The sequence below is a fragment of the Lissotriton vulgaris genome, chromosome 5 (genome assembly GCF_964263255.1).
Source record: "Lissotriton vulgaris chromosome 5, aLisVul1.2, whole genome shotgun sequence".
Lineage (NCBI taxonomy): Eukaryota > Metazoa > Chordata > Amphibia > Caudata > Salamandridae > Lissotriton > Lissotriton vulgaris.
In genome coordinates, this window is record NC_141693.1 from 304327753 (window position 1) to 304354917 (window position 27165).

Below are 27165 nucleotides of genomic sequence, written 5' to 3' on the forward strand. Positions count from 1 at the left end.
CTATTTGAGACCTTACATACCAATGATCAAATCATATGTGAAAGACACATGCCATATGATTAATATAGTAGAGAATCTCGAATTTATACCCGACAGAGATATACTAGTCACTATGGACATTGAATCTCTTTATAGCAACATCCCTTTGGATGAAGCTATTAGAGCAACGGATTGGTTCATAGATAAACATGAAATAATGTGCCCCAAGAAATTCCTTATTGATTGTTTATTCATTGTTTTAACAGAAAATGTTTTTGAGTTTGGAGAGGACTTATACCGTCAACTGAGAGGAGTCAGTATGGGGGCATCGGTTGCCCCTTCGGTAGCCAATATCTACATGTCCCGTTTCGAGGAGAGATTCATAGATAATGAAGTGGCACCTTTTTTCGAATCTATTTCCCATTGGTCCAGATACATAGACGATATTTTTTTCATCTGGACCAATGGGAAAGACTCCTTACTTGAATTCTTAGAATGGATCAATCTAAATGACGATAATCTTAAGTTCACTGCACAATATAGTAACAACCAAGTAGAGTTTCTGGACTTGTTAATTCGAGCAAACAATAAAAGATTAGCGGTGGATCTTTTTGTTAAGCCAACAGTACGTAACACATTACTGCACTTCAGCAGTTTCCATCCCAAGTGTCAGCGTGAGAGTATCCCCTTCTCTCAATTTTTAAGAGTCCGCAGAAATTGTACTAATTTATCAGACTTTGACAAACAAGCAGCAGTAATGAGAAAGAAGTTTCTAGACCGGGGCTATCCCCATAGGCTTGTAAGGAACTCGTATAAACGAGCTCGCTTTTTTGATCGGGATGCCTTGTTAGCTCCTAAAGCACAACCAGTGAAAGATCAACTAGTTTGTGTGACAACTCATTCTACAATGAATGAACGCATAAGACAGATCATTAATGCCAACTGGCACATTCTTAATTGTAATCCAACCTCCAATTCTGTCTTGCCAAAACCCATATATGCACATAGGAAAAATAAAAACATACAAAATAAAATTGTTCACTCTAGGTTTCATGTCAAAAACTCCACTTCCAACCAGATGCAAAGATCTTTGGTTACCAGTCTTCCGATACGAGGAACAGTGCCTTGCTCCTCATGCAAATCATGCAAAAACATTCTAGCTGGCGAAGACTTCACCCACAATGGTTGTACAACTAAAGCAAAAGATCTATGGATGTGTAAAACCACAAATGTGGTCTACTTTATCAGCTGCCCGTGTGGCTTAGGCTACGTTGGCGAAACTTGTAGATCCATTCAAACCCGGTTAACTGAACATAGATCAGCGATAAAGACGAAGAAAGCAACTGCACCCTTAGTAAAACATTTTCTCGAACATAATCATAAAATGGATGACTTCCAATGGCGCATCCTCGAGAAAATAATGACAGCAGACAGTAAAGGCGGGGGTGCCATTCGCAAGAAAAGAGAGGTCTACTGGATTTTTGTTTTGGATACATTTAAATGGGGTATTAACAGTGAAATTCCCTGGGAGAATGCGATACAATAGCTAACTCCATGAGTGGTTTTTCGCTTTATGAAATGCACTGGATGAGATTAATTATTTACCCATATAGTATATATTGGAATATAGTCTTTATTTTGACTATCTGTATTATTGGTGACAATACTACATAGCAGCTACTCCCATGAATTGCCTCTAATTTGATTAGATACCTAGGATAGGACAGGTAATACCTGCTATATCCCCTTTATTTATTAGAGGATAGCTATCACTCTATTCACCTTATTTACGGTGATAATAGTCGCAGCATGACACTATCTGGTGTTTTTATTTCCTACCAACTAGTTCTTCTGCTTTATGTTATAAGCAGATTTATTTTTGTCCATTACGGTACTCCACTTGTCTATATATTTTTTCGTGTTTATGCGACTTATGAATCCATTTATACATGATTTTTGACTCTTCATACAGACGGTCTTTTTTCGTAATTACTTATGCTTTTTGTAGTGCCTAATAATGTTTGGATCAATACGGACACTTGCATGCTACATTATAATTACTTTGGACGTTCGCCATGGAACTATTCTTTGGTGCGAGCATGCGCTTGTTACCTGGCTCCTCCATCGAAAGGACAGGCATTTCCCTTTAATTATGGGCGTGTCCTTTAGAGGATTACACGTCATCTCTCAGGTGAACTACATTTTGTGTATTTAAAGAGTCGGTGTTGTGTGCGCCGGTTTATACACTTTTCTACAACGGCTGCAGGACGCCAGGCAACTATCTTTTGCGGGCTCTGCAAGTTGATATATACAGGGCGACTTCATCTTGACCGGTAAGATTCTCCCTCCTTCCCTGCCGAGTCCAGAACTGCAGCCTTCTTAACATTCGATATCGTTTATCACAAGCTTTCGTCCTTGACGGGTTTGTTTTATTTTAATTTTACTTGCTTTCAGAACTAAATTTGAAAGCTTCACATGGAGAGATAACTTTCCTTTTAAAGAGGGACGGCGTCAATTACCGGTGTGACCTCCCAGACGATCAGTTTAGCCGCAAATATCCTTGCACTAGGTAAGGCTAAGACGTTACCCGTACGTTCTTTCTAACCACTGATAATATTACGTGAGTTCCTGACATGTGGATATTTTGTTTTGTTATTTTACATAGAAACTGGAAGCCCTCGATTATCGCATACGAGGACCTGCAGTACAACGTCATCAATCGATTTTTTTAACCGCACTTCAATTATATTGAATCTACATTGGGTTAGCGTATCGGTAAGGACAACTAATTTTATGAGTAACCCCTAGGTTTGCTCTATAAACGAAAACGATTCAGAGCCATGTGCCAATAGTGTATGCTCACCCCTCGATTTTTGACTAACTTTATATTTTGTAATTTGTACATAGATCTAAGTATCTATAATACCAATGAGGGGGATTCAATGAATGAACAACAACTCAGCTAGAGAACGTAACCTGATTGCAAGTCCCTAACGACAATGTGTGACGGTAAGCCCATTAATAAAAAAAGCGTCTGTTTGCTGAAACCGCTTTTTTGAATCACTAATGCACCTGGCCATTTCTATTTATAATGGCAATGTAGTTCTAATGTTAGATTTCCCCTGTTGACTAGTAACCTATCATAGATGGTACGACCGGGCCGAAACCATTTATACCCCCCCTTTTGTTATAATTTTTGGACGCTCAAGTAATAAAAAAATACGTACATGTTGATATCAAGACAACTGTAGGTTATATTCCTCATTTAACACCGTATTTTCTTGTTCTTAGTTATTGGCCTTTAGCATTTTATAATACAACATGACAATTATAACTAATATCCTACCCCCCTTGCTCCCAACCCTCCCCCCCTTTTTTTCCTTTATATCATTTCACTACAGATTGAAATTTAAGGATACATAGATATAAAGACAAAGCAAGCTTTCTTGAATAAACGATTCCTTTATGTATATGGAATTAGGTAAGTGCTTTATAGTCACTATTGTTAAAGTTGGATTAGCACACATATCATCTAATAAATTTACCTACTAACGAGTGCCTACTTAATGGAAAATCCTTCCTAGGTAGCAGCCATGTTCTGGATAACCATATTATGCCGGTAGATTAATCAATTTTTTCTAAAATATCGAACTAAATAAACCTCTTGAGTTGGGTAGAGACCGTGTTCATAGGTACACCCTGTAATAGAGACACCATCTTGGAACAACATCTTTAATCTAATATGGGTATGCAAATACCATGTTCCTACATGGTAGAAAAGATCTGTCTACCAAATTACAACTGCTCAAATATAGTCATCTTAAGTTTGTACCTTGTATAGATATATCCTATGAGCTATACAAGTAGGGAAGAAATGTCATTAAGGTACCAATGTATGTTTGTGAAATTTTTGTTTTTTAATATTGATGTAAGTAGAATGTAATTTGAATAGGATGATTATGTGAATGTGTTTATTAATTTTAATTAAATCATATTTTCCAGATGAAAATTGTGGCTCCTGAGGAAGGTGTTTCCCGTAACGCCGAAAACGCGCGTCGAACAATATTGATTGCCACCTTGTTATTTTAAGATATAACTTTTTGCATAGACTGTTTGGAAACTATATATGTGTTTTGTATTCAACTGTGATGTTATTGATTGTTTTTAATACGAATGTTTGTGTATTTATTAAATGAAATATAAGTTTTTAATTGATTTGTTTTGTGGTTCCTTTATGTATTTTCTTCCTATCGATTGTGTTAATATGATGCTATGATTTTTTCATTGGTTAATAATGTCAGAACATGAAATGAGTGTTGTAATATGTGAGGTCATAAGCAAAGAACAAATATATAAATATATTTATACACACAAACACTTATATAAATATATTTTTTTTAAACCCTGGTGTACCATTGCTTGTTTTGTTAATTCAAAGCGTACATTTGTGCCTTGATTCTGGGGTTAGACCGAAGGCTTATATGCAGCTTCTCCTTTTTTCGATGTGTTAAATAGCAAGAAAAGTGTGCATTGGCAAACCAAGCAGGTCTGGATTTAGTGTAGTAATGTATGCAGCATTAGCAGGAGCGGTGAGTGACATTTGAAAGTGGTGGGGCGCAAAGTGATTTGCATACTGCACCGTAGCGAGCGAGCGCAGGGAGCGTGCCCGAACCCCAAAAGGGGGGTTTGCGGGGGTTACCCCCCCCCCAGACAATTTTGAAGAAAAATCTTGCATTTTCAAGCAAATTTGAGAAAGCAGGAAGGTTAATAAAGCAATTGTGAAAGTGCAGTTATTACATTAATAGACGGTATAACAAAGGTAGCTGCTTATTCAGTATAACCACAGAGCTTCATGCATTCCGTCCTATTACGCTCAGGTGCTGAATTCAGACTATAAGACTTTCATGAAAATCTCAGCTCTAAGAGTAGACGAAGTTGCACAGCAGTTGGGAAACAGCCTTCACAAAGCATTGGGAACCACGCACCAACATACAGTTTTACTGCGCACAAACGATAATGTGTGGAAATGTCATCAACTACTGTAATGATGTGTTTTGATCATATTCAAATATTTGTTTTTATCCCAGTTCAGAATTACAAAGAAAATGTGCTTCATTTGTACTTTCCTAATTCCGATATAACATCAGCACAGATAATGTTTGTTGGGTGCAGGAAAAAAATAACATCCTACACCCTCTAGTCTCATATGGGCACTGTGCAGGATTGTCACATAAAAACATTTCTATCACTTTGAAGTCAGAGAAGGAAATTAAACACCAAACTCCATTGGAAGACAGAGAGTGACATTTGAGCTCTGTCTTCAATGCACAGCAAACGTGACCAGATAAGATTTAAAGTCCTGTTTACAGAGAGGCAGGACTTGGAAGGATCCAGTAAACAAGGGATGGGCTTGAATTAGCTAAAAATGTATAATAACATGCAAAGTTGCCCCTAACTGGTGCACACTGCTAATTCTGCTGTTTGGCTGATGCTCAATAAAGGGTGATTACCTCCCACCACCTTCCCAATTATAGATTATAGCACGCTGCATACACTTGATTGACAAAGGTTTTGTTGCGTGTGAAAGCTTGAGGTTTCATGCTGTGAACTGCACAAAGTAGACTCTGCACTTCCAGGTGTGTACAAATATACGAAAGCAACTAAACAATAACAAACAGGCGCTGAACCCTTCGCTGAACCCTACAATGTACTGCAACTCTGTAGGTGCTGCACCCCTCTGAGCACTGCCTCTCTGCTCTACACGCAGCGGCTGGTGATCTAGGGGCTGCACTGTCGTCTAGGCACTTTACGTACTGCGCCGCCCAGGTATGCGCACAGATGCTGCGGCTAGGGAATGCTCCCCATTACGTATTGCACATTTCTCCTGTACACAAAGCTGCAGTCCATCCAGGCTATTCTGACCCCCTAATGCCAGGCCCCCGACAGGGCAGGACAGTACTCCTGCCCGGTCTTTCACAGTCACTGGACTCCTAGCCCCCCCCCCCCCCCCCCAAAGCCCTTGTCAGCAGCACCCAGGCCCTGAGCGGGTCTCACTAAACCGAAAGCCTGCAATTTGTCCTGTGTGACGGCCTTCAACAGAACCAACCTGGCTTGCTACACTCAAAACCGTGAATACAGACACATCGTGAGGAGAGAACCCGCGCTGCGCGGCTCAACACGAGTGCAGCACCACCACACGTATGCACTCACGCATACACACACCGGTGTGCCACAGCTCACACAGTGCATTTAAAAAAAAAATGAAGTCCACCCAAACTTAAAGCAGCAAAGATGTGTGATGCTGCACATTTCAACTGGCATAGGTTTGGCTTCCAACCTCATAATGCCATTCGTTCATCATTACTCGCAAGAAATGGAACCAACATAGATCCCATCAAGCTTTACAGCCAAACCTTATTTTGAATCCAATGAATTAATGTTTACCCTTGGGTGCAATCTCGCGTGAGACGAAAGAATTCATGTTCATGAAAGTTCAGGAATGAGATGCACCAACATTTAATTACAAATACATTGACTATACAAATATTGCTAAATATATCTGCTGTTAAGAAAGCACAAATGAAGCACATAATTTTGTAATTCCGAAGTGTGATTGGAACAAAGATTTTAATAGAATCAAATCAAGACACCTTCCATCGTGAAGTGCAAATTATATTTTCTGAAACTTTATTTCTACTCATTATCATTTGCGTGGCATACAGTTTATCAGTAAAACTGCATGTATGTGAGAATTGTGTGGCCATTTCAACGGATAATTTGTTGTCTGCATAGGACAGTGAGCTACCACACCATGCCTAGTAGCAGGGTCGGACTGAGAAAGGAAACCAGCTCTGGCAATTATGTCGCGTTTCCTTAAGTGTGCCAGGGACTTATAGGACAATGTGCACATTTTTAAACCAAAACTTTTAAAGCATTCGTCAAAGGCTAGACTCGAGCAATGATCTCTGTAAAGGGCGAAACATGTATGTGATTGTCGACTCGAACATTTTCGAGAGATACCTGTCCTCGGCTGACGGTGGACGCACTAATAAATCCGAGTTTGGGAGTAGCCTCTCAGACGCGGCTGTGGAGAATGGGTCCCATCTTTTAGCATGGTGTTTATGCTGTGCCGCAGGTCCAAGGAGGTGGTGCCATATATCCGCATTCAGGGTGACGTGCGCTGCTCGCCTATACCTGCTAACCTGATCTGGAGTCTGCTCTGGGATGATTTTAGGGCCTAATGTGTAATGTCAGCGGTTGAACTGGTGCCTCGGGAGGAGGCGAGGCAGGACGAAGGCGGAAGTGGGCGAAATCAATGGCCCCACTCACTAGTTACTGCACCTGCCTTGCAAGAGCTGCAGAAAACGGGAGTACGTGAGACTTCGTTCCTCTGAGCAATTCTGCCAGGCGACAGTTAACAAAAAAAGCTGGCGCCTTACAGGAACCCCGAGAGTATGAGTAGAGATGCCTCATGCACACCAGTCTTACTCCAATATAAACCGTCTTTTTTCTCTGTTCATTTTAAGTGCAGTAGTAATTTTAGTAAATGAAACGAAAATATACCTGTCCTGCTGATCAAGTAAAGTAACAGTAAGTCTCGAGTCCGAGAAAGGGCACACACAGTCTGGCTGGATGTATGACGTTACAACGCATAGTTTTACAACGCCTACCTTTACAACGAATTTTTTACACCGCAACATCCATTGCAACGCATACCATTACAACCCATGCCATTACAACAAATTCTTTGAAACTACCTTTACAACGCATTCCACTACAACGCATACTACATTTACAACACATACCATTACAACGCATAACATTACATTGCATGTAAGGTAAGTATTGGATAGTGTAGGGGTAAAAATTACTATTCTAACTCCAGGGGGTGCAACAGTAGGGTAAGTGTTGGATAGTGTAGGGGTTAAAATTACTATTCTAACTCCAGGGGTGCAACAGTAGGGTAAGTGTTGGATAGTGTAGGGGGTAAAATTACTATTCTAACTCCAGGGGGTGCAACAGCAGGGTAAGTGTTGGATAGTGTAAGGGTAATATGTGTTGTAATGCTATGCGTTGTAATGGTATGCGTTGTAATGACTGCGTTGTAATGGCATGTGTTGCAGTGGTGTGCGTTGTAGTGTCATGCGTTGTAATGGTTGCGTTGTAAATGCATGCGTTGTAATGGATGTTGCGTTGTAAAAGTTTCGTTGTAATGGTAGTGCATTGTAAAAGTTGCGTTGTAAATGTTGTTTCCCGGCTGGCTCAATGGTCCACACACGAGGCGACTGGTGGTGACTGGCGAGTAGAGAGAGGCACATCAGCAGCACCGCGCACCGCAAAATGGCCAATCACTGCATGACTACATGAAGTCACACACAGTGATTGGCCATTATGCAGTGTGTGCGCACCACCCACGCGCGGCATCCAATAATGGATTGCCCTGCGGTGACCGGCCAATCCTGGTGCTGCAAGCAGTGCCAGGATTGGCTAGGGGGGCTCATGAATGCTCGCCCTGTGTCGCCTTTGTAAAGCCGGGGGCTGTGGCCCGCTTAAACAAGCACCCCCCTATGGGGGAACACTGATGCGCATGCGCAGGCTAGTTTCTGCCCCAAGCATCACTTGCGCGCTAGATACATTGGCTGGCTGTCTGCTGCTGCAGCTGAGTGCGTCACGTGGTCGTGAACTGTCACTCAAGCTGCGCAGCAGTCCAGACCAGCCCCCCTGCACTCCCCACTCCTGGATAACTCGGGTGCTTCCCGGATTCCTGGCGGCGCTCGCTCGAACTTTTATAACAACAGTCACCAGTTTATTTTATTGCAGCAGCGCGTCCATGGGGCTTGTGGGGCTATGCCCCTATGCCCCAAATGGACGCACCGCGGCTGAATTAGCACATTAGTTTGAGGGAGCAGAGAGGACAATATTTTTAAAGTAGCCCCTCATGCAGTTCAATGTAACAATTCAAGTGGAGGTGTAAGGATACTGTCAAACAGCCACTGTTATTTGGTGAGAGGTGAATACTCAACTGGCCAGAGCCAAGACGTGATTGACAAACTTTCAAGCCAAAGGCTTAAAGGGATTGGTCAAAGAAATCCAATGTTCAAAGGGGGGAGCCCAAAGCCTACTTTATGTTGATTGTTATCAACAGGTCTGTTTGAAAGCTGCACTGTAAAATCTCAGACCTAAAAATACACTTCTCAAGAGTCCCTGAAAAGAGGTTCCACCAATGGGAGCTTAAAAATCAGCACTGATCCAAAGGCAGTAAAATCTTAAAGAGCCTCCTCTGCGGCAAATAGTTCCTCTTTACTTGCTGCTGCAAGCACGATACATAGCTGTGACCTTTTGTTCTTGCTTGCAACATTTATGATTGAAGTATCTCTAATGTTTATTTTTTATGCAGAATGGTTAATAATGTTTGTTTGATACCTATTTTGTCATGCTGGGTCTTGCTTCCAGCCCCTCACGATGGAGCTATGTTAATCTGGGCCACTTTGGGTTAAATTTGTGTGCAGTCACCACTAACCTTTCTCATCATCATCTGCTTCAATTCATTCTCTTATAACACCTGCAAAGTCCTATTGAGGGTTGTTTTTTTTTCTTGGGTGTTAACCAGCTTCTGTCTTACAGTATTATTTTCTAAACTGTGTGCTCCTGATGCTATGAGCAGTTGTATCAGAACTATGATTTCTTGTCTTTTATCCCATTGTCCCATTCAGTTCACTGGTTTGAAAACCACCAAGGATGCATTTACATATAAAAAATGTGGACGTTCGTTACACCAGTGAAACTGAGCACCATAATGAAAACATATTTTAAAATGTCCCTCGGTTTAGGATACTTGCACCCCCATCATGCACTGCTTATGGCCTCACATAAATATCTTGGGGCCAAAGGTACTCATCAGTAATCTGAATACTATTGTTCTTTAAATCTAATGAGTCATGTCATCAATGATGTCATTTAACTTCATGAGTGACTTCATATGTGAGGTCATAAGCAGTACATTATGACATTCATGTTAACTAACCAAACTATAACTGTAGTATTTTTGTGGTTTCAGGGTTTTTGAACATTAGTTGCCTCTTTTCAACACGTAACTATAACAACACTTTACCCTTTGTTTTTTAGTGAATTTCTGGTGTTTTTTTTAATCATATTCTAAGTTGACCCAGCACACAATCCCCTTAGGCCGTATGCAGCTCGGTGGGGGGCCTGGTGGTAAGGCCCTGTGCCCAACGGTCCACTGTCACCCAACCCCTACTGGGAATTACCTTTGGCTGTGTGGAGCAGGGAGATGGGCACGGGGCTTGCACCCAACCTGAAGCAGACATCCCGCTGAGGGTGCCCAACCACCAATGTGCACAAGGTGCATAGTTAAGTAACCTGCAGGGCTTGGTGTCATAGCAACGCCATGCTACCAACCCTTCATGTGTACCCAACCCCCACTGCACAGAACGTTTGTTTAACAAAATTAGGAGACTAAGAAGATAAATAGGTAGAAAAAAAAATTGGAAATGGGAAGCAGTAAATAGGCGGATATTTCCCTCTTTAACTATTTTTGAACATTTAAAAATACTTTTGCGCTCTAGGTGGTTATTAGAACTCAGTGGTAAAGATGCAGTGGATTACTAGGGAGTTAACTGGCAGACTACTGCTGGTGTTGGAAGTACATGGTTCACACTGCATGTCAAAATGTTTACTGACATGAATGAGGAACACTAAGCATAATTTCTTTGACAAAAAGAAACCTCTAATTTCTTCATTTACCGCAATATCCTCTGTAGTAAATGCTTTAAGTTAGATATATGAGAATGTATAAAAAATGTGTATGACAAAATTACCCCCCTCATTTCATTAACCCTTTAGACGGTGGGCGTGTGCGTCGGAAGGCCAGGAGTGTCCATACTGCGCATGCGTCACATTTTGCCGCATCGCGGGGGAATTCCCCCCGCGTTCAAAGGGTTAATGTCTAAAGGAAATGTTTTCAGTTTTACAGCTTGATTTCTTCAAGATGATGTTCCGTCGTACTACACTTTTGTCATAAATACAGAAGGTTAGAGCTTTAGTTGGTCATTAGTTCAGGTGGGTGAAGCTGTAGTAGAACAATGGGAAACAAGCTGAGAGGCTGATGCTGGTGTTGGAGTACATGTTTCACTCAGCATACCAGGCCTTTTTCCGAAATTAATGAAGATATTTGAGAATTTATAGGAACCGTGTCCTCATTTTTATTTTCTAGAATGCATCCATAATTTCTATGACAAGAAGAACCCCCTCATTTTGTTGATTTACTGCAATATTCTCTGTAGGAAATGCTTTCAATTTTACAGTGTTGATTTCATCACGATGGCATTCAGGTGAGTCTCACTTTTGTCATGAATACAGTGTGCTAGTGCTCTAGTTGTTCGTTAGAATACTGTGGAGAAGCTGCAGTAGCACATCAGCTGGTCAACTGACAGACTGCTGTAGTGTTCGAAGTATATTTTATTCACACAGTGTGAACTAATAGAAAATGTGCGCATATTTTAGCTTCTACATCGCTTTCCATGTGCTCTATGAAAAAATCATGAGAGAAAACCATTTTCTCTCAAACATTGTTCATCAAATTCCAGCAGAGAATCAGCATTTTTCACCAGGTAAAATCACCTTAAAGTGCACCACTGTGCCACAAATGAGTAGGGAATCACCAGCAAATCATTTCTATTGCAATACATATTTGTTGTCGCACTTCAATTGCGTTCTTTTTTGTGACCTTCAAAAACAGAGTGTCACTATATTGGGGGCCATGTTCCCAAGTCAACTAAAAAGCTTTTTAGGTTGTATCAATTAAAAAATATACTAAAATTTGGACAAGTTGGGTTTAGGAAATAAGCCTTTCTTTTATTAATGTTTAGTACTTATTTTTAGAGCTCTACATTTACAACTCTAAAATTACAAGAAACATGTACCAACAACAGTTAGCTACAGGCTTATAACATGATATTTCAAATTATATGATCCCACACCTGACAAGTGTTTTGCTTGATGATGCTTCTGCAGGGCTTATGTGGGATCTCATGTGGCATAAAGCCTTCTCCCTGGTTTCAAAAAGGTCTGCTACTGGAGAGCCCTACCTCCTGCTAATTCTCTTGAACCATACAGGAATGTACATGGAGTACCCGAGAGGGCAGAAAAATCTTGATGAGTTTTTTCCTCCAGTACATTCTCCTTTCCCTATGTGTGGACTTCTGAGAGGGAGACTAGAATAATTTGAGCTCATCTGAAGATCAGTTCTGCCCTCTCTGCGAATCCCTGGGAATAGGTGCCACCCTGACTGCTCACACAAGCCTTTGCTGTTATGTTGTCTGTACTTATTACCAATGGAAACACAAGATTTTATTGAGATAAGGACAATAATGCCTGTCTCACCGCCTCCAGTTTCTTCCAGTTTAAGGAGTGCCTGATCATCTAACAAGACTATGTGCCCTGATTCTCCTGGTTTTCCAGAGTTGCTCTCCAACCATAACCACTCATATCTGTTGTGATCACTTTGGGCTGCGGTGGAGAGAAAGATGTGACTGCTCCTAAATGTAGAGAATGTAGCCACCAGTCCAACTCCTGACATATTTCCTTCGACATTGGAAGGAGAATTTCCTGGTTCATCTATTCCGGTTTCCAGCATCTCAACAGGTGATGGACAGAGAGGCCCTGGTGAAACACTGTTGCAGAATAATCTCCTTGCACCTGCAGCCAAGCTTTTGCTGATGATGCTTTTTAACCTTGTAGAAACAAAATGTGTCTCCTCATCTTCATCTTTCTCATTTCTGGCAGGAGAACCATCCAGACATCCATCCAAAACATTGCGTCTATGAATTCCATATCTTGAGAAGGAAACAGGGTGGATTTCTTTCAATTTATTAGAAAACTGTGACTCTTTAGAAGATAAATCACATCCTGAAGAAGATTCACATTATGTTGAATTGATAGAGAATAAATCATCCAATTGTACAGATAATGGTGTATGGGCATGCCCTGGTTGTAAAAAGGACAACACTTTTGTGAACAATCCTGGAGAAGTCTTGAGACGAAACGGAAGCACACATAACTGAAAATGGTGATTTTAAATTGCAAAACGTAGAAACCTCTGGTGACTCTGATAGATCGGTATGTGGAGGTAGGCATCCTGTAAGTCTAACTTCACAATGAACTGTACTGTATCACCAAGGGAATTATCCTACATGCGGCAATGTTGCTTACCCCTAGCATCTATATTGGGAGACGGAGCTGGGCTGACCCTGTGCAGATAAGGACTGGAATGCCATACTAGAGTACCCTGTCGTGATCCTGCACAATGCCCGCTTTCGTCTTATTCAATAATATGTACTCCATAGGGCTTACCTCACCCCTAATAAGATAAACCATTATTTCCATTTCACACGCGCTGCCTGCCACCGCTGTTGTTTGCCTGATACGGATTTTCTGTACATTTTCCGGGCCTGCCGGTACCTTCATCAGTATTGGCAAGGCGTCACTAAACACCTAATGAACTGCATGGGACACTCCTTGGTGCACACTTGGGAGGTGTGCCTGTTGGGCTTATGCCGAAGGGACAGAAAGTACAGGGCCACCACCCATTTCAATGACTTTTGCTCCTGCTGGCCAAATGTCTAATCACTCGGAAGTGAAAATCACCTTCCACTCTATGATCACTGCATTGGGACAATCCATAAAGACGTGGGTCCAGGCTGAAAGACCTGATCTACACAGAAAGGATACAAGGGGCTTATGCACATACTTCCTTGCGTCCAGCTGGGACACCATCTTGATTGCACCCCAAGCCGTCCTCTTGCACACTGTTGAGTTCCCAAGAGGAGCACATACTCTATTGAGGCAGCGCGCTCTCCAGATGCCCGCCTCTTGCAAAGCGAACCGACTACATTACACTGACTGCTTCCTTTCCCACCACGTGATGTTGCCTAGCGAATGGATGTATGTTTACGAAGCGGGAAGGTACGGCCTGTTCAAATGTTCAAGGTTTGCTGTTTTGTACCCCCAATTGGTTTGAATTGGCTCTCCTCATTGCTTATAGATAGCTGAACTGTCCCGGACTCAGTCAAATCTCCCTGTATAGCATTATCCTTTGTTTATCACATGGACTTCACCCTTATGATTAAACCAGCTGGTGTTATCATACTGGACACATTGTACATCACTGTCTATATCTATTGCAAGCTGGAGCTGATGATGAATCAGCTGTGATTGTAATATACATGTTACAAACATTGAAAATGCTCAATAAAAGATTTTTTTTTTTTAAATAGGGAATTACCCTTTGGAAACAGTAAATCTTGAAATACACCGTGGAGACCCATTTGTTGACAACCTCTTTTTTTCTACCATGAACAGTATAGAGTATATTCTTGAACTTTGTTCCTCTTTTGGGACCGAGAGAATTGCCTTTGTCATTAGAAGATTTCGTACTGCCTCCCACAGGACAAACGTCTGGACAGGAGTTGGGATAAACACCCATTCTGGTGGACGCAAGCAAAAGTCTATCGAGTGTACTTACAACCCACATACCTGTCACATCCCAAATTGCAAGCTTCCAAAAAGTCTTGGATACAACTTCTTACCAGGAGAGCTTTGCCAGGAGTACAGCTATTTCTGGTTTGGAAGGATGTTTGCTAGCATTAGTTTTATTCCAATCCTTCTTGGGCTGGAATCTTCTCCATTTTTTTGACTGTTCACGTCCAGAAGAGGAGTTTGACATGCTCATATAAGATAAAGCATGCTTATGATCCATAAAGACTTTAGTGACCATACAGTCGAGCTGCTCCGCAGACAGTTTTGCTCTCTGGAAAGATATTTTAACCACATCGCTGCTGCGGTCATTTTTGCGCTGCGCTGCTTTTTTACAAAAGCTGCGTTACATGACGAGCTCAGCTCGTCATCCGCACACGCCCCCCATGGCTCATGACGAGCTGAGCTCGTCATCAGCATCGAAGGGGTTAAGGAGTGTGACCTTGTAAGAATGTTCTCTTTTCCAATCCTGTGCCCAGATTGGAGAAGCTCTGAGGCCATCACAGGAGATGTCTGACAGATAGCTTGCATGTAACTCCATGTTGGATAACATGTTAGAGACATATCCCCTCTCAAACTCTTTGACCAGTCTTTGTGCTCTGTGGGCAGCATAGATTCTGCATAGTACTTCTGTAGGGCAGCTTCTGTTTTCTTGCCCATTGAATCTGAGACTGTACAGTCCTCTGGACAGACTGATCCTTGCCAGTCAGATTCAATCAACCTTCACACTGTGAGGAAGGACTGATTCTGCATTTTTTTTTAATGAACCTTGGTATCATAAAATGATCCAAATCGTTCAAATGTATTAACATAAGAGTTTTTATCTTGTAATGAAGAGAAAGAGCTGGTCCTGAATGTCTTGCACACTGTGGGAAAAAGAAGACAACTCATCCTCTACCGCGTCGCTTGCAGGTAAACCCAGATTGTATTTGAGATGGGACAGAATCCGATCCAATTCCTCCTTTCTTACATATTTCCCTTTTTGTGTAAGGCCCAGAGATTTGTGAAAATGAAGAACTGGAAGATGTGGAACTGCCCCCCCCCCCCCCACCCAACCACCCATCACCGTTACTTCTTCCGCCTCTTCCTATCTGATGTCTTTTCCGGTTGGGGGGCTAAGAAAAAATTTCGGGGGGGGGGGGGGCTTGAACCTTTAATCAGTAGGCAGAGTGGAGCTGCAGGGCCTCCAACAAGGGGTGAAACAACAGCAAGGCCTAATAAACATTCAAATGGTCTTTTAAAGACCTGTGAAACGTGTGGGTGCGGCTCTGTGTGTGCCCGGGATCTGTCTCATCCCGGGCTGCCCCTCATGACGGGTGGGGCTGAAGCCCGGTGAGTCCAATGGGTGTTGTGTGCTTGGATAGCGCCCTATGCATGGGCAGAGAGAAATTTTTCGCCCTTGCAGATGGTAGTGAATTAAATGAGGCAGCAGGGTGGTCCCTTTGTGTCCACTGGTCAGTACCTGGATGAGCAGGGACTGCCCCCTCAACATACACATCCCAGGACCTCCACACCTTAACTAAATCACCAATAGTTTAGCTACCTCATGCAGATGATGGTTTTGTTGATGTGTGCCAGCAGGAATCAGTGGGTGAAGGGGGGCAAGGAAGAGGGCTAATGGGTGTTAAAAACATTGCCCATAGAGTAATGAAAGACTAAAAACACTTGAAACTGGCTAATAAAACAGAAAAGAACAGGCAGGGACCATGTGAGGGCTGGAGAGAGATGAGAAAGGCCCTGCTGCTGGCATAACCTTAATTCACACAGCTCCATGCGTTCCTCAGAATATTAAGGGGCCTGGGCCCAGATAGCCCATGCTAAAGGCCCACTCTGATCACAACCTGTAACCCTCAGATTGAGAGTCTCACCGTCTCAAATAGGCACCGACCTGCCCCACACCGAAGGCTTTGTTTGAACTGTAAAATACCTTAAACAGCAGGCCGAGGCAAGGATTTCCCAGGTTCGGAAAACACACTTTCATGAACAGATCATTTTATGCGGGCAGGGAGCTTCAGCTCACTGGGCTATCTTGCATATATTGCTTCGGTAGGTATAGCAGGGAAACAGCATTGAAGTACAACAAACGAGAACTTCTGTGAGATATACGAATCTTCTTTGAATTGAAGGAGCTTGCACTCTAGTGACAGGACACTATACTGCTCATTTTGCTCTTCTAGTTCACACATATGTTCTGGGGAAATAAACAAGCATTTGCAATGCAATAGATCTTGCATTTACGAGAGTTTGAGCTAGTGGCATTATAAACTACAATGCCTTTTATTTATGTTTTGTTTTTAAAACAGATAAAAGGCATTGTCATTTACAATGGCAATAGTTTAAACTCTCGCGAATGCAAGACCTATTGCATTGCAAATGCGTTCAGCGCACGTGCTATCATTTTTTTATTTAAAGCGTTAGGAGAGAGCCTGTACTGCCTGCAACAGCAGGCAGGACAGAGCTGTTTGAGCAAATAGCTTGTGGGAAGCTATAATTAAAGCCTACTGAGTAACAACAGATGTAATAGAGGGTGTTGCCATGGGAGGTTACAAAATGAGACAAGGCTGTACTAAGGAGGGACTACTAAGCCTATTGACCAATGAAAAGCCACAGTTTACAGTGAACAATGACAAAAGCCAATGAAAAATATGGGCGGAGCTTCAAGTCCATACCTGAATAGAGTATGCCTGCTCGCAGAGCAGTGCATGCGCTGGCCAGGCTCGACCTAAAAAAAAAAGTAAATGCACTCCCCTCACTAAAACCCTGGAAACCACTTATATCAATCTACAACTGCAATAAGTAACTGAACTGATAGTCCTTTTGTTTAAAAAAACATAACTTGAGGTTCTTTTAGCTGCGTGGAAACTGCTGCATAGTTTGTACTGAAGGAGTCTGCATTCTAGAGGGGGGGAGCACACGGTATCTTTGCCCCTCCTCTAAGCTGATTTGTATTTCTGTTCACGGCAGATAATGATTAAATATATGCAGTGAAAGCTGCAAAGCATTGATAGAATCTTCTAGCGTATGCCCCCGGCCTTGTTACTGACTTCCCCTACTGTGCTGTAGTTCGATATGCACTTATCAATCAAACTTTGGCAACTGCACGTGGGTCTTTGAAACGTGCTGCTTGCTTGTGCTGAAGGAGCCTGCCCTCTAGCGACAAGACAGAGTTTTGCATCTTCTGTTTCTTCCGAATCCTGTGCTGACAGATCCCTTAGGGTTCTAAGGTTCTAACGGGCTCATGACGGAACGGTTCCGTCATCAGCACAGCTCACCCGTAGCTGATGACGGAACCGTTCTGTCATCAGCATGGAAGGGGTTAAAACGTGACCACGTCAGATGTTTCTCTCGAGTACTATTGATTGATGCTAGCTGCATAGTTTAAGGAGTATTACAAATATGCGTTTTGTGGCCAAATCTGTAACTCCAGTTAATATTCTATGCTCTCCCCGTTGAGCAAAATACGCCTGTTGTACTAATTTTATAAGGTACTAATTATTTCAGGATAATTTTATTCGAGCCTGCCAGTACGCCCGAATGCACATTATATAACAAACACCACGACGTGTCAGAATCCAGCCGAGTGTGCCGTGTTGCACGTAAGCCAACTTCACTCCGGGCGTGTTTCTATGGGCAGGCAGCCAGGAAGTGAACTTTCTCCAGCACCCCTGCATTCCTGCTCCCTCCGTTCACCTTGAGGGGGCTGGGAGAAGAGGCACAACAAGGGTCGCCTGGGCACTAATGCAAGAAAGGGCAAAACGGGCCCTTGCACCGCAGGGTGGTAATGAAAGTCACATTTATAGTACTCCCCTGGACCTGAGTGTCACTGCACCTGCTGCACCAATGGTAGCTAAAAGTCTCCAAGTTCCTTATTCCTTTTTCCGCTCTCCTTTCCATCTTTGTCCCTCCCTCACGCCTATCTCTCTTTCTTGCTCTAATCTCTAGCCCTTCCTGTCTGTCTTCCCTTCCTGTCTCTCACTCGTTTTGATTGCCTTTTACTCACATCACTTCCCATGAACACTCTCCTCTCCTTCTCTCTCTTCTTTAATGCTCCTATATTCTCTTTCCAATATGTATCCTTTCCTTCCCTTCCCTCCCCTCCCCTCCACATCCTCTAGTCTATCTCCTTCATCTTTATTACAGCTGTATCTTGTCATTTTTTCTCCTTAAACCTGCTCCTTCCTTCGTTTCCTGGCATTCTTATGTATGTCCCCTTTCTCTTCCCTGTCCTCCATTTCCATTTTTTATTCTTATCTCCTTTTCCTCTTCTGCCACTTTTTCCTGTCCCTTCTATCTTTCCCTCATCGTTTCATTCCATCTCCTCTCCATTTCTTCATAACCCCTGTCCCCTTTCCCTCTCAGTCCCCCACCACGCCCTGCACAAAAAAAGTAAATACAATGAAAGGCCGCAGGCGGTGCTGTGCTTAAAGGATTAGAACGCTAACTGCAGTGGGCAAAAGGAAGGGTGGGTGGTGGTGTGTACTGCTGGACACGTTCTAGTGTCTCGGCAGACACAGAGTTTGTTACAGTGGGCACACTTGCACCCCACACCCAACCCTCACAGGCGTCACGAGTGCCGTGAGCTGTTAATTAAAGGTCCCGGGTGCACATGCTCGTGGCCAGTTACAGTACCCTACCAGTGTGTGTCTGTGTCCCTTATTGTAATCATGTGGGCCTAGGGCCCCGACACAACAGGGGGTTCCCTCCCGCTGTGGGGCCCCAGTGCTATTACACCCGCAGCACCACTGGAAGCTACGATGGCTGGTAGTGGGGATACAGGAATCTGGGAAGGGGAGAGAAAACAACTAGAACGGGAACACACTTATGCTTGTGTGTTGTATGATATGGAGGAGCATGGCTTCCATTGATGCAGCAGGTGCAGTGGCACAGGCATAGAGGTGCTCTCCGAACCTTGATTATTGCTTTATTTCACAGTTCAAACAGCGGCCGGGGGGCGGGAGGGGGGCATTTTCTCCCTTTCTCTAAGGCCTATGACACACTGGCTATGTCACTGATGCGACTGGACCAAAACAAGGTTCATGGATGTTTCAGGAGGTTTCACTTTTAAGACCTGGAACAGAGATTAGACAGAGCAGCAATGGGGGGGGATGGGTGAAATGAGCACGGAGAGGTTGACCATTGATTGCCGAAGTCGAATCTTGGCCAAACATGAGAGAATCTAAGAGGAATCTCAGTAATATGAAGGGAAACCATAAGTTTGTCTCTGCCCTTTATGGTAAGCTGGAGGTAGGGGTTCCTTGGAATGTTAAAAGTGCCAAAAAGAGGATGTTCAATGTAAAAGTGCACTTTGCATTCCTTTTACATCTTGGAAACAAATTGTAAGGCACCAATCAGAAGTGGTGGTTTGCTCACTGCGTACATCAACATAGAGCATACTGACCTGGGCTCTTCCTCATAGTCTTCCTTAATCTAAGTCAAGGTTCTCCTCAATACAGTCCTTACACAGTGGCGGCTAGCATGTATGGAGGTTGAGGGGGCGGGTAACAACATTTTTAAAATTAAATAAAGTAAAACTAACTTACCTTCCTCCTGAGACGTGATGTCGTCCTTCTGTCGTCTAGCAGGCTCCTATGCACCACCCAGCAAACTCCCCTAACATTCCCGGTGCTGCTCTCCTCAGCATGAGTATAAGCTATTGGGGTCACGTCCGTTATAGGGGCCTGGTAGGACGTTTAATACTTTTGTCTCAAAGAGTTACCTGGCCACCAATTTGTGTGCTGCTAATTTATTCAGCAGATACATCATACAAAGCTTTTAGTCATTGTACTATGCTTAAACAATTGTATTCAATTCAAATTATTTTAAAGAAACAATTCATCATTTTTGATGCATTAGAGGAATACACATCTCATTCAACGTTATGTACCTTTAAGAACTCATAACAAACATATATTCATAAATTCATGACTTAGAACAAAGAACATTAAAAACAAATTATTCAATTACACCAGTCAGTACTGCAGGAGACCTACCAGCGCTAAGATTATTTTCATTATACGCTGAGAGCAGCACTAAGATTGGAGGGAGCAGCCTCAAACCGCACTCACAAGAGCACTAAAGGCCTGTGCTTTCTCTAACCCAACTGTCTAAGACAGCTAGGTTAGAGAAGTTTAAAATGCGCATGTCTGGCTGGCCACCGGAAGACGGCCGGCCAAAGGGATATGTTAATTTTAAACTTGAGTCCACAGCTCCCTGCTGCCACTCAGCAGCACTGGCCCCGCCCCGTCCTGACACTCAGTTCTGGACGGGTTGATTGCTTGATAAATAAAATGGTACAAAATAAACTTTATTACTGTTTTATTTTTCATCTCTGGTCTGGGGATTTTCTTAGTGGGGCGACGCTCCTCTGCTAAAACGGAGGAGCAGCCCCTGTTTCACATCCTGACAGGGCATTGCTCAATATGCAAGGACTGTTCAAGGAATGTCCAGTGGCGTAACATTAGCCCCTGCAGTGCGGGGGGCAAGCTCCTCCCTCCTGCACTGTGCGCGGGCGGCGGGCCCTTGGCCTGAGAGCTCCCAACTGGGTCCAGATCCTGGGGGCCCCTCCATGTACTTTGCAGGGGATCCCCCTTGTATCCTTATGCCACTGGGACTGTCATCAGTTGGCTGTACACATGGAAGCTGAAAGTACAAACACCGGCTCCCTGTTGCCGCACACAAAGGAAAATAATTGAAGGAATATTAGACTGTGACTCATGTGAGCAGGATTAGAGCTTATAAGTAGAGCTGTCTCCAGGGCAGGCTAAGTCCGACTGGACTCTGCGTCAGCAGCGTCAGCAGCGTCATCAGCACTATCCTCCTCCCGCGAGCCACCTGCGCTGGGTGAAAACAATTCTCGTTCCCCCTCTTTATCTGTTGAAAAGCCCTCGGCGGCAGGGCCGGCTCTAGGATTTTTGGGGCTTCGGGTGAAGTGGAATGTACGAGGCCCCTCTCATTTACATAAGTGACACCTTCAGGGCTCCGGAAGCTGCTTTGTGCAGACTCCTCGTGGGCTGCAGCTCCCCTCTGTGCCACCTACAAGCACCTCTTGAACAGCTCATATCGGGCTGGAGGTGTTAAAAATAGCTTGGGGGCTGAGAGTTAAAACAGTGCAGGCTGTAAAGTGCTGACAATGGGTGTCCCAGTGAAAGAATTGGCTTTGTAGTTTGGTTTGCCCTGTTCCCATCATGCACTGGGACAGGAACAGACTAATTTGCATATAGCCAGGTTCTGAGCTGGGATGGTGCAGTGAGCTAAAAAACGGTGTTGGATCTAGCCCTGATCTCCTGACTGGGTGAGTATTCTGCTTAATTCAGAAACTCTGTCCATCACCACCCCTTGTTGTTTAATTATTTTGTCCACCATAAGCGTGGAAGGGTATACTCAGATGTGAGTCCCTTGCTCATTGCACCATCAGGATTCAAGCAAGCCGGGCCGAAGAAGGCTGTAATGCCAGAAACCGGTCCCCGGAAGCTTGTTTTCTTCCCAGTGAAAGAATTGGCTTTGTAGTTTGGTTTGCCCTGTTCCCATCATGCACTGGGACAGGAACAGACTAATTTGCATATAGCCAGGTTCTGAGCTGGGATGGTGCAGAGAGCTAAAAAACGGTGTTGGATCTAGCCCTGATCTCCTGACTGGGTGAGAGTATTCTGCTTAATTCAGAAACTCTGTCCATCACCACCCCTTGTTGTTTAATTAATGACAATGGGTGTCCGGCAGTGTCTCTCAATGGGCAGTCAGGGCAGTGTCTCTCACTGGGCAGCCAGGCAGGAGGCCTAATTACAGGACAAAATGCGTCTCCTTGCAACTGGCACCAGATGAAGTGTCCCCCCCTACCCTAGGCCTCCCCACACCATCCTGGAGAAGCCCAGGGAGGGGGCCCCCTCCTGTAAGCCCAATTACAAACAGACATCTTTCTTCAATGGGATAGGAAAGGGGCACAAGAGGTTTGGTGGTGTGTTACACTGGTGCGGGCCCCATGCTGGTGGGCTGAGAGCGAGGCCCTGGGCAGCTGCCCACACTGCCCATGCCTAGCGCCAGCCCTGCTGGGTGGGGTAGGGAGGATGTGAGAGGCAAGGGGAATGGGAGCCATGGGAAGAAAAACAGTCAGAGTGCAGCCATGGGCACCAGCACTTTCCAGAAACAGTGTTTAAATCCACTTTTCTCTGAATCCCTCTCCAAAGGCCTGCGCCCTGGGCGTGGGCCCAGCTCGCACGTGCTAAAGTAAGGAACTGCTCCCAAGCGTTTCTGCTTCCTACCAAGTTCAATTCGCTCATTCGCGGGGTTAGGGAAACTGAGCGCCAATGCTGCTGCTCTCATTCGCAGTGGAGGAAACGACGTCACCTATGAACATCCCCGCTCGAGAGGAAACACATTTTACTTGGAAGCGTCCTCAGTGATTCAAACTTTTTAAAAAGAAGCTTACATCTTGAACTTGTTATTCCGATGCTGCTGTCATGCTTTCTAGGATACGCCCGCAACTAGGAAACAGAAGGTGTGTACCCGCCTCCAAATGTTATTCATTTTCTGGTCTAGCTTCAAGTTTAAAGCTCCATTAATGCGTCAGCAGTGGTGTCGGAGTGAACTTAAACCCGTGACTGTGAATTTCTGCATGTTGACCAAACTGTATATGCACTTTTTACAGTGGCTTGTCAGGGATTCCAGAGCACAGCCACCCTGCCTCCTGTGAGGCCCAGTATTGTGCACTCTGCCTCTTGGAATCCCAACATTATTTAATTTAGCAGGGCTCATTAAAAGACGCAGTGCCAGCCCTCTCAGCCTCCCAGGCTCCTGATGACAGGGGGAGGAGGCGGCTGAAAGGGCTGAGGCACAATCTAGCTACAGAGTGCACACAACACTTATAGGTGGGTGTCTGGATTGCGCATGGGGCGTAGTTCAACTATGGTTCCTTCATACAGGGATAATCTATTTTATTTAGCAGACATACTGCGTATGCCTCAGGTAGCACATTATGGGCCAGATTCACTATTTTTTCACGTTACGCACTGCACCAACTGCACATGCTGCACTGCGCTACATGAAACGGAGAGCGCCCTATTTACTAAAATAAGGCACTCTGGGGCATATTACCAAGTAATAGCGATAATTATAGCTATTGCTTGGTTAGAGACAAAAATTTACAGCTGAGCTGCGGCGATTTTTATCGCAGATAAACCTTGGTATTACCAAGATTTATCGCAAATGCGATAAAAATCAGCCGCAATGCATGAATATCGCTGAAAAGTCAGCGATATTCATGCATTACCGAGCTAATGCTCTTAGCCATGTTATCCACCTCCCATTGGATAACATGGCTAAGAACTGCTCAGGGCAGGTGTTAGCTTTTGGAGATATTCGCGCTTAGCGCGAATATCTCCAAAAGTTGGTAATAGGAGATAGCGATGTTAGCGACTGTTTCCAGTCGCTAACATCTTGGCACGCCCACTTTGCATGTCATTAGTGATAAATATCACTGACATGCAAAGTGGGGCCCAAGATGGTCACTATCTCCTTCTAGCTGTCGCTAACTGGTGTTAGCGACAGCTAGGTAATAGGGAGATAATTTTATCTCCGCTTTCTTGGCTTTTAACGCCAAAAAAGCGGAGATAAACCCCCTTCATAATATGCCCCTCTCTTCTCTCACTTACGCCTGTGCTGAATTCATCTGCCGTGCGCCCCGGAGACACCTTTGCGCCATGGTGCAAGGGTGCAAAGGTGTCTCTAAGAGTCTAGCATAGGTTTTGTACTGGAAACTATGCACAGACTCACTTTAACCATTTTCCCGCTTTGCATGTGTGCTGTACTGTGCAGCACACATGCAAAGTCGGAAAAGGTAGGAGAAATGAAAGCATTTCTCCTTTTTTGCTCAGACTTGAAAATGGCTCAGTTTTCTCATGCTAACCCTACCTACTTTATTTAGTAAATTGGTTTAGCGTGAGAAACCTTTGGTGGTTGCATGGGAATGCCCATGCACCACCCTTGGTACGCCCCCATGGCGCAAAGTAATGCAAAGCAGCAACATGCGCTACTTCTCATAACTTTTCTGCTATTTCCAGCGGTGAACAAGTTTAGCGCTGGAAAGTAAATTGGGAAAAAAAGGTTTTGCGCCAATTTGCATCACTTTTGTGATGCAAACACGGCTCAAAATCTTAGTAAATCTCCCCCTATATCTGCTAATATGGGGCTGCCAGGGCTCACATCACTGCACCCCTGAGGCCAATGAGAGGCCACGCAGAGCAGCAGGGGCAGGAACCCCAGCTCTGTCCTATCTTCTTCTAGGGCTGTGCTTCCAGTCCTATCAAGAATATGGGATAGGGATTAAGGTGGTTCTTTCCCTTTTCAAACCTGCCCTTGCTTCTCTTCCTGGCTCCTCATTGTGAATCATGGCTTGCTGGTACCAGTGGCCAGCACCAGATTTCATCGCTGCTGCAAAGGAAGCAAGGTAAGTAAAAATAATACTCTGTCCCTGTTCATATTTGTGGTTGTGAGTGGGTTTGTGAGTGATTGAAAGTGAATGGGTTTGAGTGAAAGTGTGTAGGAGTGTGTTTGTGAGTGTCAATGTAAGTGAAAGTGAGGGAGAATTTGAGTTTGAGTCTGCATGAAAAAAGTAAAAGTGGGTACAAAGGAGTGTGAGTGTGTTAGAAGTAGTGAGTGATTGGAGATTGTGAGAGGGAGTGAACGCGAGTCAGAGGTGTAGTTAGTTACAGTTCCACTAGAGCCAAGAGTCAGTGAGCGTGAAAAGAGGAGTACACACATAAGTGAGAATGAGAACCAATGGATATGTTTGTGGGTGAGTGTGAGTAAGTATGATGAAGAATGAGTAAAGGAGGGAATGTGAGTTAGAGTGAGTGAGGGGGAAGAGAGTAAATGTGAGAGCGAGTGAGTATGTGTAAGACAAATTTTGAAACACATGGGGTGAACTCCTGGAAGGTACTAGTCACTCCTCCACATTGAAAGATCACCAACCTCCACTGACTTTTTGTTTTTGCTTATATTTCCCTGATGCAATTGCCTACCGGGGACTAGCTATCATCATTATTCGAGTGGCCTGGTAATCCTGATTTTCCTCATAACAGGAGTTACCAAAAAACTCAGTGTTACAAATGATGTGGAAATAACACATCCCCAATATAACTCAAGCACCCCCTGTCACAGGGCGTTTCAGATGGGAAAAAGCATCGAAAACTATCTGGACGAGAAACTGATACAAAATGGTGAATAGCAAAGGGAAATAAGTGCGGTTACCTGGAATTCCCGAGTTAGCTCCCATTTCCCCGGGTACAACTCATGAAGTCTCACAAATCTGCAACCTGGAGTTACCGATATACCCGGTACTGGTAACTGTATTTCTTTATATATATGTACACACATATACAAGTGTATATGTATGTTTGCGTATAACATATATATATGTTATATATACGTGTGTATGTTATTTATATAGCGTGAACCTAGCCAAAATACCCTGGAGCGCTGTACATGTTTAATGGCAAGTTTAAAGTCAGGGGATAATAGGAGAGAAGGTTGAGTTGTGGAGGGTTAATGCATTGTGATGTAGTGTTCTTTAAAGAGGTGAGTCTTCACAAGTAACGATGCTGGGTGTGAAATTAAAGCATTGGTTAACAAAATGCAATCATAATGAGGGCCACGGTAGTGTGCCTTTTGTTTGAACTTAACAGCCACTACTACAAACCCATCGCCATTTTTGGCATCACCTTACAAGCTGGCCATTAAATGGCAAATTTGGTTCAGAGTGTTATACACCTAACTTGGAGCTTTTGAAAGAGGTTCTTTTCATACCAGCAACAACAACATAGAGTTGATGTGCATTAGAATACATTTTTTACGTGTTAACAACAAGCTTGTGTAAATAATGATGTTTTCTCGTTCCATATTATAACTGCACACACAGAACATGTACAAAAAAGCAGAAGGAGATATACTGCCAGAGGGGCATCTTCCCACTCACAATCTTCTACAACAAGGGGAGCACACTGTTTGGCAGCTACCTGCATTCTGTCCTAACCTCACTCTCCTGAAATGCATTCCCTTCACAGGCTTACAAATAAGTTGTCATGGATAGCATAGTCAGTCATAGTCATAGTCAAAATACTTTATTCGGTTTTCGAATAGCAAACCATAAAAGCAATATTTCAACAATAAAAGGGACAGTTATATAATTAAAAATGTGTACATTTAAACTTGTACAAGTAATACAATAATTCATTCACATATTAATACAAAACAAGTTTAAAAGCTTTCATCCCAGATGTGCAAACTTAAAGCTAAAATTTGGTTAATACCATGAATACAATACAAGGTTCCATTAGTTTGGGAGGCTTTTTCTCAGACTCAGTGCATTTTTTTAAAAAACAACCACAAATAAAGCACTTTCTGGGCTCAACATTTGCAGGAAGCAAAGAGCCGGACGAACCTGGGTGAAATTCATTTTTTTTAAAAGAGGTTTTAAAAAGAATTTACGGGGAACATCATAATAATGGCAAAAGAACATAAAGTGCATTAGGTCCTGTGCAGATGAAACATCGCAGCCACAGGGTGGCAAAACCTGCCCTTTATGATTTCCCTTTGGAACAGCAAGTAGAAGGTGGTAATAGTTAAACCTAAATCTGATGAAAA